The sequence below is a fragment of the Drosophila gunungcola genome, chromosome 3R, assembly GCF_025200985.1.
Source record: "Drosophila gunungcola strain Sukarami chromosome 3R, Dgunungcola_SK_2, whole genome shotgun sequence".
Lineage (NCBI taxonomy): Eukaryota > Metazoa > Arthropoda > Insecta > Diptera > Drosophilidae > Drosophila > Drosophila gunungcola.
In genome coordinates, this window is record NC_069139.1 from 30,634,660 (window position 1) to 30,647,796 (window position 13,137).

The window sequence follows — 13,137 nt, forward strand, 5'->3', positions numbered from 1 at the left end:
GCTATTTTTACTAAACTTTGCAAAGACTTATTTCTATTGCGGGGTGTATATAAGACGCATGAAAATCAAATTTTTGTTGCATTAAAGAATATTTAATTTTTGAAATAGTTTATAAACTTTGGCTTGCCGAAGTTTGCTTTCTTTCTTGCTAATTCATATGTGAAAAATGGTAAACTTGCTTCTATTTTCATTTACGGTGCAGTAGGATTGAGTTTAGGTCGTTTTCCTCACCTTAAGTTAAATTTCACCATTTACCCTACGAATTTCAATATTTTTCAGCATCATAAATATTATTACTAAAATGTTCATATTATATACAAATACTTTTTTGTGTTGTTTTTATTCGTAAGAATTTGGCAAATTATTCGGTTTATTGGTAATAAGCCTTTTTACATAAATTCATTGGGCAGGGGGGTATCTTAAAGTCGGGTTACACACACGACCACAGTATTTTTCTTGTTTTTGTAGCCTTTGTATTGTATTTATTTTTCATAAACATTACGAGATAAGCCCTACGCATGCTCACTTTTCTTTCTCTTTATTTTTCTTCGTGTCTTGTCTTTTTGTTGTTGGGCATTTGGCGCTGCATATCTATTGATTGGCTTTCCGATTTGCTGACGACACTCGCATTCGCGTGTTATTGTTTTTTTGTTTTCTTCTTTCTAGCTAACATTGTTTTCTTCTTTTTAAGAGCATTTGTTAAGCTTTATTTTCTAATCGCCAGGGCGTCAACAATGTTGGCGTTATTTATTTTTGCTCTTTCTTGGGCACTTTCTTTCGCCCGTGAATAACCTTTGACTGCCCTAACTTTTAATCTTGTCCGTCCTATGATTGGTGATCTTAAGATCGTGCCTACTTAGACGTATTGATCAAGGATCAACAGAATATTTAAAATACCCTTAAGCTTGAAAGCTCAACAGAAAAGAAAATTAGTATATTATTTATGTGACTTGTAACTGCAAAATTATAATTAACAATTATTGTAAAATTATTATAGTTGTCCATACAGATAAATAAATCGATTAAAAAGTCTGTACTTCCGAATAGTACTAGGCTTTAAACATAGTACTCAGATCGATAAACAGTTTCGCCTGCGGAATACTTTTATTCTTTCTAGTGTGCCTAAGTTTTCAGAGTTCACCGGATTCGGTGTGCTTTGCTCTTACTGTCAATCAGTGGGCTTGTTGACAAACAGAAAACAATTAAAATTTGCTTTCGCCACTTTGCAACTACTATATAAACATTATTTAGATGGTATATGCACAGAGATAAAAATACAAAAACTCCCACATGAGGCAAATCAGTTTGATATTTTCGAGCATAACAAACTGATATTTTCGCACTATTAAACTGGTATTTTTTCATATCAAACTGACATACTGCACAAATCAGATTTGCCATTTCATTATGGTAAGATTAAGAACAGGATGCTTTGTTTTTTATAAACAATTTATATTTTTAAATTGGTTGGGTTTGTATGGTTTTATTTTATTTTTTTTTTGTAACATTAAAAAATGTTTTAAATTATAATCTTATTTTATATTATTTAAATTTTTTGTATATACACAGTTTGATATTGTCTCCTCAATTTTTACGTATCAAATTTTTTTTCATCCCAAAATCTTGTTCATATCAATAAGATGCGAAAACAAAAAAAATATATATAAACTTTGATATGAATCCGTAGCACAATTATAAGAAAGCACGACACATTGGTATAATTTTTATTTCAAAGTTAGTTCGAAAAGTTTTTGATAAAATAGAGTGGCTGCATACTTTCATTTTGTGTCTATTTTTGGTAGATACTTTGGTACATACATTAAGATTTCTTATGGTATTACTTAACGATCTTGCTAAGATCACACTGGCATTTTAAGAAAATACCGAACAATACTTCTTAAGTGCCACCACTATAAAATCTGGTTTTTAAATGCATATGATTTTTCATCAGCTCCTTCTTTTTGTCATCCAAGTTGTATCCTGCTGAGCATTAAAGAGTTCCATAAACTCACTCATAATTATGATTTTTACTTAATTTAATTTGCTAAGTACCATTTTTATTATTTATTAATAACCTTCTGCATTTTTGCAAATTTTGATTTATATTTAATTTATGTTAAATTTAAAACTCTGTTAGTTCTTATTACCGCTTTATTTAATGAACCTAGTTGTTTGAAACGTGTTGTGTTGGGACATTTTGCCCAACATTACCTGTGAAAAATTAACAACACTAACATGAGAAGAAAAACGTCTGATTAAAATTGTAAAATTTGTATTTGTACTCGCTAGATTCTTCGATTTTATAAAATTAGTATAATTAATGCCATTAAATGAAACTCAGGCAAGTCAAACGCCTTTGTCAGTCCAGTTCCAGTTTTTACTTCCGAAAGATTCACATGGATTCGAATTTCCCAGACCTATTCCAGTTTTCACTTCCCAAAGATTCACCCGGAAACCAAAAAATTCCTCTATTAATTCTCTGTTTACTTCCGTAAAAATCTCACGGAAACTTTCCGCCAAGCAATTGGATGGCGGATTCAATTTCGCAAGCACAGAAACTAATTGATTCAAAAATAATTTGCGATAAGCTAAAGTGCATATGATATTTTTACCTTATTCTTTAATAATTTAAAAACATTCTTGCTTTACAATCTTGGTTTAAAAAAACATATTTGACCTATTACAAATTAGTTTGTGATTGCGTCTCAGAATCGATTCGATTCTAGACTTTGACATTTTAGACATTCCGAACGTATTGAAGGGGAGGCTACAAGGGTTGTCATGGTTGGACTTATTCTAAGCACGATTTTTTGTGTTTGTTTGAATATGGTAGGATAGGCATTTATTCAAAGTAAAATTTAAAAATGTGTTTCGCCTTTGGCAACTCTGGTTCTCAACACTACTTGTGAAAAGTTCACAACACTGACACCAGATTCTTCTAGCACTGGCTAAATGCGGCATACAAATATATAATCTTATTAGCTGAAGGACACCAGCGGGCCAAAATTTAATTAGCCCTGAGGCAGCAAAGCTTTGTCAAATCAAACGCCTTTGTCAATAGGGGAAAGCTGCCAAACAGCTGATTTTTTGGGAACAAAAGGAACCAAAAGAGGGTAAATTTTCCTATGTTTAAGGGAAATCCGAAGATATTATCAAATTCTCTTCCGAGTGAAAACAGGAACAGTCCTGGATATCTTGCTGTAAGCTCGGTTCTCAAAAATACATATGGTGTACACAAAAAGTTTAAGAGAACTCTGCATGAAACTTCATATAAAACTAGCGGACTTGACAGACGTTGTCCTGCTTGATTTCGTTGCGAAAGAAATCATTATTATTATTTTCCAAACTAAAAATCTTCCACTCCCAAAAGCCCCATAATCAATTGAATTATACCATTTGTTCGCTATTTGGATTATCTTCTCGAATCCGCAATGATCATTGTATTTTTATAGGTTTGCTCAGAAATAATGATGGTTTTTGAGTTTTATTTTATTTATTAAAAAATAATCACTATTTGTAAGCGAAACAATATCGCTCACAAAATAATCATTGTTTCAGAGCGATATTATTTGACAAAAATACTAAAACTAAAAATAATCATTATTTCTGAGCATAATCAATAAAATTAAAAGGTAATAATTATTTGTGATACTTTTGAATATCGCTTATAATGATTACGGTCCCTGATTTCAAGTTATATTTAAGAACTATTTCGTTTATAATTTTTAGAAACATAGTGCAACGATTTTACGCTTATAAGGTGATTCACACCACTATTTATTTTGGCCCATTAAAAGATTAAAATAGGTTTTAATAATGAACTACTTGCCCACTTGTCCATCAATTTGCATTTATCTTGAGCGTCTTCACCTTCATTTTATATTTTTTAACATTTCTAATGAAATGAAAAAATGAATGAGGACAGTAAACCTTTTTTTTTTTTCTGGGAAAGGCTACTGCCTGTCAAGTTTTTTTCCAAGTTTTTGATATTGTAAATTAAAAACTTAACCCGAGTTTCAACTCTCCCTTGTCTCTGTTGTTGTATTTATCCCACGGTATATGGTCCCCTCTCTCGCATCGAGAAAATTTGTTTACAATTTAATTTTAACTGTACTCGTAAATTTAGCGATTAGTGAACTGGATCTGCTCTTCTCTGCCAACTCCTTGGCAAACTTTTCGTTTTTTTCCGAGTTCCGCATATAACCGCCAAGTCTCGTTTCGCGTGCTTCTCGCGGCCAGCGCTGCACTCCATATACTATATATCGTGTTTTCATACCCTATGTAGGGGGTTTCATGAAATGTAATAAAATGAAATGACCTTTACTTTTTTATATTTACTTAAAAAACCGGGTTCGACAAGACTCAAATAGAAGCACACTTAAAAATAAAATTATTAAAAAAAGGGAATCTGCCTTTATATGAAGCACAACTTTAAAAGATAATTGTTTGTGAATCTTAAAAAACTTGTTGTAGTTAAGAAATAAGAAATTAAATAAATAAGAAATTAAATAAATAAAATAATGAATGAAAACATATACGTTTTTTAAAATCTCTACAAAGAGTATTTAAACCATCGATTTTTTTAAACACAATTAATCCTGTTTTGGTAACATCGGTTGTTGCGGCTGCCCCTTTTAAAGAAATGTCGCTGCTGCCGTCGCCGCCCCTTTATCGCTCCACAAACAATGGGACTGCGGCACTCAACAGACAAACAGACCGAGCGACTTGGCCAAAAGATATAAAGAGAGAGCACCGGCTGGAAGACCAGAAAAAAAGCCGCCGTCTGGCCAAGAGAGCTCTACTCTTGTCTGGCCGGTCCGCACCCCGTTTGCTCTTAACATACACCCCGGCACCCACTTTGTGTCACTGATTGTCTACGGATGTTTGCTTTTGCAACATTGTTGCTCAAGTTTATTTTTAGACACATTTCCATGATGTTTCGTTTTTTTATCCGCCTTCCAAGCTGACGCTGCACATTGGACATGAGCGTTGGATCGCCGTAATCTCTTATTAATGCAAAACGAACGCCAATAATTTTATGTTATCTAATTAATTGGTTCAGCCCTATAAGCGGTAATTTAAAAATGACAAATTTTTAAATTTTTAAATGAAAACAATTAAACTTATGCTTGATCTGTAAAAGTAATAAAATGGCTCAAACACCGTGCATAATAATCAATAACAGGCTGTCAAATGACATTAACCTACGAAATAGAAGCCCATAATTTCCAGAAAATCTTGGACATGTTGATAAAGTTTAAGTTTTTTCTTGCAAAAATTAACCAATGCGAATATAAAACCCCTATGTGCATTTTCCGCATTTCATTCAATCGGAACACAACAAAAAATAAATATAAATAAATTGTAACTTTTATTTTTATTTTTACTTTTTTTTTTTTTTCTTTGGATGTAGTAATGGTTTAACAATTCCGAATTATGCTTTTAGTTTTCAAAACGAAAACGATGTCATATAGATGCCAATAGGAACGGAACGATCGAATAATTTAGCTAAAAATCACCACAGCTTAAATGTGCTTAAACATTTTCACATATAAATCGAGAATTTTATGTTTTAAAGAATATTTCATTTTGGCAACATCTGCAAGGGTATGTAAACTTCGGCTTGTCGAAGTTTTTTTTTTTCTTGTTTTCTTTGTTTTTGAAGGCCCGCTATCGCTGTTAAAAATTTATGTATTTGTTAGCCCCAAGCATAGGCGGTAGCTTTACAATTTAATGGTTTTATAATTAGGTGGCACCGTTTTTAAGGTCCGTGAGCTCTATTTTATCTTTATATTTATGCGTATTCGTTTAAAAACAGTGATTATTTCGTATTTATTACAATTTCCGATTTTAATACATTTAAAACCGTTATTCCGAAATATTAAACCATCACTACATCTCAAAAGATCTATATAAACAAAAAAAACTGCAAGGTTACATAAAAAAATTTTTTTTCTTTAATTCATTTTCTTTTTAAATTTTCTAGCAGTTCTGAAATAATTACACATTACTTTATCTCAAGGAATAACAAAAATGTGGCACCGTTTTTAAGGTCCGTGAGCTCTATTTTATCTTTATATTTATGCGTATTCGTTTAAAAACAGTGATTATTTCGTATTTATTACAATTTCCGATTTTAATACATTTAAAACCGTTATTCCGAATTAATAAACCATCACTACATCATAAAAGATCTATATAAACAAAAAAACTGCAAGGTAATATTTAAAAAATTTATTTTCTTTTTAAATTTTCTAGCAGTTCTGAAATAATTACCCATTACTTTATCTCAAGGAATTAAAAAAATTGTTTTCCGATTGTTCTCATGGTACATATACTACCTGCAATAGAAAGACAACTTTTGGGAAAGTTCCATGCAGATAGCTTTATAACTGAGAGACTAGTTTGCGTAGAAACGGAAAGAAAGACGGACAGACGGACTGATACCGATACTGATCAAGAATATATATACTTTATAGGGTCGGAAATGTCTCCTTCACTGCGTTTACTGCGTTTAGTTATAGCCGCAATCAAGCAACCCAAGTGTAAGTAGGGTTTTTTATTTCCGTTAGAAGGCAAACGTATTTTTTTTAATTTTTGTTTTCGTAAAATGTTAGCTTTACCCAAAATTGTCACCAAACATAAAATGAGTATTTTAACTAAATCTACATCCTCTAATTAAGTTATTTGTTGAGCAAGGTCATATTTATATTGGATGATAACAGCAAAGAAAACAAAAAACAACAGTTTTTAGCATTTTTTTTCTACAAGAAATCGACCTTGTCACCGACCCCGACCTTGTGGGGGAAGGTGTTAGGAAGTACAACCAGAAGTACACGGTATTGTATTTTTTTATAATAGTTTTCAATTTTTTTTCTTTTAGTGTAAAGTAGTTAGGTGCTTAGCTAATTTGGGATTGTTGTTCTGATTTATAAATTCTGTAGTGCACACTTAATTACAAATTACGACCAATACCACTAGGGACTACTACATACTAGACTACGACCGCAGTTTTACAACTTTACAACCGCATGTTTAGTTTTTTTTTATTGCAACCCATATAGGAGACATTGCGCCTCCGTTGATTCTTTTCTTCCTGTTCTTTCCCTTTGAGCGGTTATACAAGGTATAGTATTAATATTTTTGGTACTGTACCACATTGCGCGGCAACAACAACCAACAAAACACCAACTAAGGGCCAACGACTCCGACGTTTTCTGCACTAAGCACACACACGCATGCAAACTGTCTGTCCCTTGTGCACTCACATGCTTTCCGGGGGAGCGAGGAGGAAAGTCGTGCGCCTTATTTCCATTCATAAGCGACTGCGTTGTGATGTTGCTGGCGTTGTGCTTGGCAACTTGGTAGAGAGACATAATTTATAAATAAACTTTTTGCATGTTTATCCGAGCTCTTTTTATATATATTTCAATAATAATTCAAACTATATTTTTTAACATTTGTTTGATAATCTTATTTTGGAAACAAATGAACAAATTGGCTACATCTAGTATTATTCCATTTATTATAAGCAAATTATCTGGTTTAAAACCAAATACTTATGTGTTCCCATAAACCCTTTTCTCCTTCGCGTATCTCTCTGCTCCTCGTCCTTTTCCGCGTTTCAAAATTCTCATCTATCCTTTTGCTTGTTAATATCGCTGACATGCGCTCTGTGTACGCTCTCACGGTCTTTGCCAACGTGCGCGATATACTCTCTTTATCCCTCTGTCTGGCCGCCGCCTTACTGCCATAGCACTTTGTTGTTGTTTTGCGGCTTTCGTCCTGTCAGCGTGTTTTTATACTCACTGCGCTTTAGCATGTCTATCCGCAAATAAAAAAAAAATGTACTTTTGGGAAGAGAACGAAGCATGCAGACGCCGACGCTGTTCCTGCTCGCTTGCTCTCGCGCCGTGTCGTTATAATATTTTAGTTTGTTTTCGTCCCATTCGCATTCGTTTTCACACATTGCGCCTTGCGTCATTTTTCGGGGTCAACGTCATCTCAAGGGTTGTCGGCGTTCTGCTTCTGCCGGCGTCGCTGCTCTTCTTGCATGCCTGGCGACTTTTTATTGTGTTGGATTTTGTTTTTGTTGTTTTTAGCTTGACTTGTATTTTTTGTCATGTCTCTCGCGTCGCCAAGCGCTCTTTTCTTGACTTTTCTCTCTCATTTTCTGTTGCAGCACATGTTTAATGCCGGCGACGCGCCTACTTGCTTTGTGTGTTAAGTTTTAGGGTGTTGTCGTAATTTGTTTTTTTTTGACCAAAATAAATGGTTTCGCCATACGCTGTGAGATTAAAAGTCAAAAACTTTCAAAAATTTCGTGCAACGCACTTAATCTTAAATATATAATGTACATTGAAACTTAATATTTCGTGTAGCCTCTATTCTGTTAAATCAACTTTTCAGATTTTACTCCATTCTTTAACAAAACTTTTTTTTTTTATCAAATTTGCCGTTAGTTCTCAAAAAATGTTCTCTTTAATTTTATGAAACAACATCTGTCAAAAAATCATATATAAATATGTTTAAATTAACTTTTAATTTTTTTTCTGATGTTTCCCCATAATAATGGCTGCCCGTACGCCCGTCCGTTTTTACTCAAACTTGTTTCTCAGTTTTAACGATTTTTGCCTACAAGCCTATTTTCTATTGCAGGAAGCACAGTTGCTTACAGCGTATTTCGAGCAGGGGTACAACTGAAAATTAAAAACGTTTATCAAACACGAGCTATCAAACAAATTTAATCGCAGTTTTTTAAGTTGTATTTTTAAATATATTTAGGCCCTTAATTGTTTCACAATTCCATTAGATAAAATTAAAAAAAAAAAGTATTTTTTTCTGACTATTTCAATCTAACAGCTTATTTATTCGCACTTAATTTTAAAAATATATTGATACTTATTATTTTATGTTAGATTTTAGCCCGTTCTTCCAATAGAATATTTTTTTTTAACAATAAGCTTTTTGGTTTTTTTTTTAATGGTTAGATTGAAAATTGGCCAGTAATTCTCAATAACATTAAGTTTCCGGATCATCAGGACTTCAATGCATCAAATTAGCAGAATAACTTTTGAAATTTAAACTTCTCTCTTATCGACAATTTGCCGTTACTTATCCGTAAATTATTCGTGTAAGAAAAAAATTTTCCGCTCTTGTTTTAACGCATTTATAAAAAAATAAGGAAGGAAGCAAACTTCGGCAAGCCGAAGTCCATATACCCTTGCAGCTATTGCCAAAATTAAACATTCTTGAAAACATTAAAATTATGAAATACTTGCGTGTACTACCTGCAATAGAAAGACCACTTTTGTGAAATTTTCATGCAGAAAGCTTTAAAACTGAGAGACTAGTTTGAGTAGTAACGGACGTACAGAAGGACGGACAGACGGACATGCCTATATCAACTCTCTAAGTGATGCTGATCAAGAATATATATACTTAATAGGCTCGGAAATGTCTGCTTCACTCTCTGCAAGGGTATAAAAAGCAGTTGTTCTGGTTGATATTAAGTTCGTAGAACACCCTAATAAAATTGAACTTTTCCAAAATGTTTTTAGCAGGGCTTTTGCCGTTTATTATCCGTTAAAAAAAATTTGACGCTGTTAAAAAAAAAAATTAAAAACATTTGTTCTGCCAAGTGGATACCAAGTGCGCGGAAGACCCTACTAATCATGAACTTATCCAAAATGTTTTTTACTGAATTGTTCCGATATCTATTCCGTTATTTTAAGGCTCTTGTTTAAAGCGTTAAAAAAAACCTGCTATGTTCATTTGAGTTAGCAATACACCCTACTAAAGTTGAACTTTTCCATCCGTAAATTATTTGTGAAAGAAAAAAATTAAAGGCCATCAATTTAAAAGCTGGTAAATACTAAAAAAATAGCAGTTACATTTAACGAGGCTATGTTTTACAAGGCTTTTAACTCTTTAAGCTTAATAATTGAAAATTCGGCCTTTTAATGCTTTTTTTTATAACAAACACATCTTTTTTATAATATCAAATCAATTTGAGTTCGTACAAATTAAAATTTATTCTCATCACCTCTAATTTCTCTAATTTTTACATTTCAGTTCCACGTCGACCAAGTGCACCATTGAGATGAAATGATAATCGAGTGCCTGCCGCGAAGGTTAGAAAGTAAAAATCATGTGAGAAAAAGTCAGGCATGCTATGTGACAACAACCACAAATACTTGTGAACAAAAGATCAAGAAAGCAACAGAAACGGAAACAACAACGAAAAAATAAAAAAAAACTATAACTTAAATAAAATTGCTAGTCAGTAAAAAAAACAACAGAAACCAGGGAACAAAGCCAGAGAAAGAGAGGGGAAAAATAAGTCTTTAAAGTCGCCGAATTCCGACCCCAAGTGCATTTTCTCCACCTAGTTTGTTTTTTGGAATTCTCTTTTGACAACGGATAAATCTTTCATCGAAAGCTGAACAAAATGTGCAAAGACAACTCCGGAGAAAAATATTGAAACGTGTTTGAATTTATAGAAATTTATAAAAATAAAGAAAACAAAAAAACGGCATATACTATCTGACATTCTGTATTCTCACCTGAGGTAAGTTACATTTCCTTCTCTTTCTTCAAACAATTTAATTAAAATAAAATATTCTGGGTCAAGTTGTCAGAACATCTCAAAATTATAAACAAAATTTATCGGCAAATTTTTTTTCCCAAATAATTTACGGCAAATTGTCGATAAGAAAAAAGTTTAAATCAAATTAGACAAAGAGGGAATGTTTTGTTTGTTACACTTTCCGGAATTCTAACAGGAATGTTTTTTTTTTTAAGACTGTTTCAAAAAGTTTAACTTGCCGATTTAAAAAAAAAAAATTTCTATCGTTTGGATGTGTTTGTAAAAGTTAAATTATGTGGATTTTTCAATAAAATGTTCTACCGATCCTATAGTCGATTTTGCTAAAATTCAAACAAATATTTTGTAAAAAGCTAGAAATATCTTTACATTCAGTCTGTATATGTTGAAAAACGACAGGGTTACGTTAATTTTCCATGATGGAGGCAGGCAACCGACCGTATCAGCAGAAGGTGAAGTTGAAGTAGCAGTAGTCGCTCAAATGCGCACTCACCGTCTGGGTATTTTCACAGTTTTGGAACAGACACTCGCACAGATGGGGACCACTCTTAAGACGATGTTTGACGCCTTAAAATGGAGCGGTTCGGGGTGCGGATATATACAATGTGGCGAGCAGTATGCCATTGCAATTGCAATAACATTTCTTTATTGCTCTAACGAATATCTGTACGCCTCGTTGTTGTCGCCGTCTCATTGTATTTGCGGTTGTTTTATGTGGTTGAATTGAGTCGAGCCGGAAGTTTTTTCAATTAAAAAGGAAACCTATCTAAAAAATGAAACAGCATGTGCATAAAGTTAGCGGTACAACTTTCACAATATAAACTTTTTTTTTACCATAATTTGCCGTTAATTATCTGTAAATTATTTGTGAAAGATTAAAATTTGCCGCTACATTTTTTAAAAAGTTTTCAACAAAACTTAAATTTAACTTTTTCAATTTTTTTTTTTTTTTTGCAGCAATTTGGCCTTAACTATCCCTAAATTATTCGTGAAATAATAAAATTTACCGCTCTTGTTTTAATGTTTTTTTTTTTTTAACTTGACAGCATGTTAGCAGTACACCAAAAAGGAACTTGAACTTTTTCAATTTTTTTGTTTCAGGAATTTGGCGGAAAAATCTGTGAATTATTCGTGAAATAATCAAATTTGCCGCTCGTGTTTTAATATATTTTTTTAAAACAAACCCTAAACTTTAACTTTTTTAAATTTTTCTTTCGCAGGAATTTGCGTAATATCCGTAAATTATTTGTCAAAGAATCAAACTTGCCGCTAATGTTTTAAAGATTTATTAATGAAAAACAAGCAACACATTATTCCTGGAATTCCGCTATTTTTAATCTTTTATTTTTTTGATCCAGCTTTTTTTTCAGAAAAAAATGACACCACTGACCTGGTGATTGCTGATGTATAAAGTCAGAGCGAAAGGAACTGTAAGCAGGGGGTAAGGTGTTCTACACGCTCTTAACCTCTAGTTTTGGCAATGCAGTTTGAAATTTGTTAGTAAAGTATTTAATGAAGAGCTTGTTCTTCATTTTTTTTCACTATCCAAGCCATTTGGGGACAACTTCGGGTCATGGTATTGGTATGCTTGAAAAGTAGTTAAAGCAAAAACTTGTGATATTAAACAAAAACACCTATTGACGAGGTAAGATTACAGTGAGTACGTGAAGATTATTATTTATTTGTAACAAAAAATTAAACACAAAACGGAACCGTTTTGAAGCCGGGAAGTTTGACAACGGAAAATGTGCCAAAACCAATTTGTAATAGTTTGTCTGAACAACACATCTGCTGACGCCTTGTTTTGCTATAGGCTATAAAAAAACCATCCCTTTTTCAATTTCGACTTGATCGAGATTTGAAATTTAAACACAACCTTTCGCGATATTATGCATTAATTTTAAATAAAAAAAACTTTAAACACGAGCGGCATGTTTGATTATTTCACGAATAATTTCAGTCAATTTCCTCTTGTTATTATAAGAAAATTACTTCTTCTTTGGGACTTTAATGGCCAGCAGTTTGCGGTTAGCACGTATTGGCTGTCATTTATCCATCCAGGCAGTGCAATCACACAGATGTTGATTGAGATAGCAACTGAGCACGTCTGAGTTCTGAGGGTTTTTATATTGGGGCTTGCACCTTGTTTTGTACCGATCTTCAAGTAAGCGCAATTCTGTCTGTTGTTCAATTAGACGCACTTCCGCTGGATTTATTTTCCTTTATTTCTCATTCGCTTTATTTCTATAGTTTTTTCCGTAATGTGCGTGTGACTGATTGAAACTGACTGAAACAAGAAAGGAAACAAAGTTCGGTTTGCCGAAGTTTATATACCCTTTCAGCTATTGCCAAAATTAAGCATTCTTAAAAAAATCTCAATTTCGATTTATATGCGTATATGCTTAAAAATATTGAAGCTAGGCCGATTTGCAGCTAGTTTATTCGATCGTTCCTATTGCAGCTATATGAGATCGTTCTCCGATTTGAATAAAATTAAAAGCGTAGCTCTGAACTTTCAAATTATTAATAAA

The 13,137-nt window shown here is 32.7% G+C and overlaps 1 protein-coding gene across 1 annotated transcript in view; it reads left to right on the forward strand.

Annotated features, from left to right (window-relative positions):
• The window catches only part of LOC128256002 (insulin-like receptor), a 74,034-nt gene that overhangs the window by 8,061 nt on the left and 52,836 nt on the right, over positions 1 to 13,137 (forward strand). Inside the window, exon 2 of the mRNA XM_052986432.1 lies at positions 10,075 to 10,570. The gene's annotated coding sequence lies outside the window, so the exon portion shown is untranslated. The remainder of the gene's footprint in view (positions 1 to 10,074; positions 10,571 to 13,137) is intronic.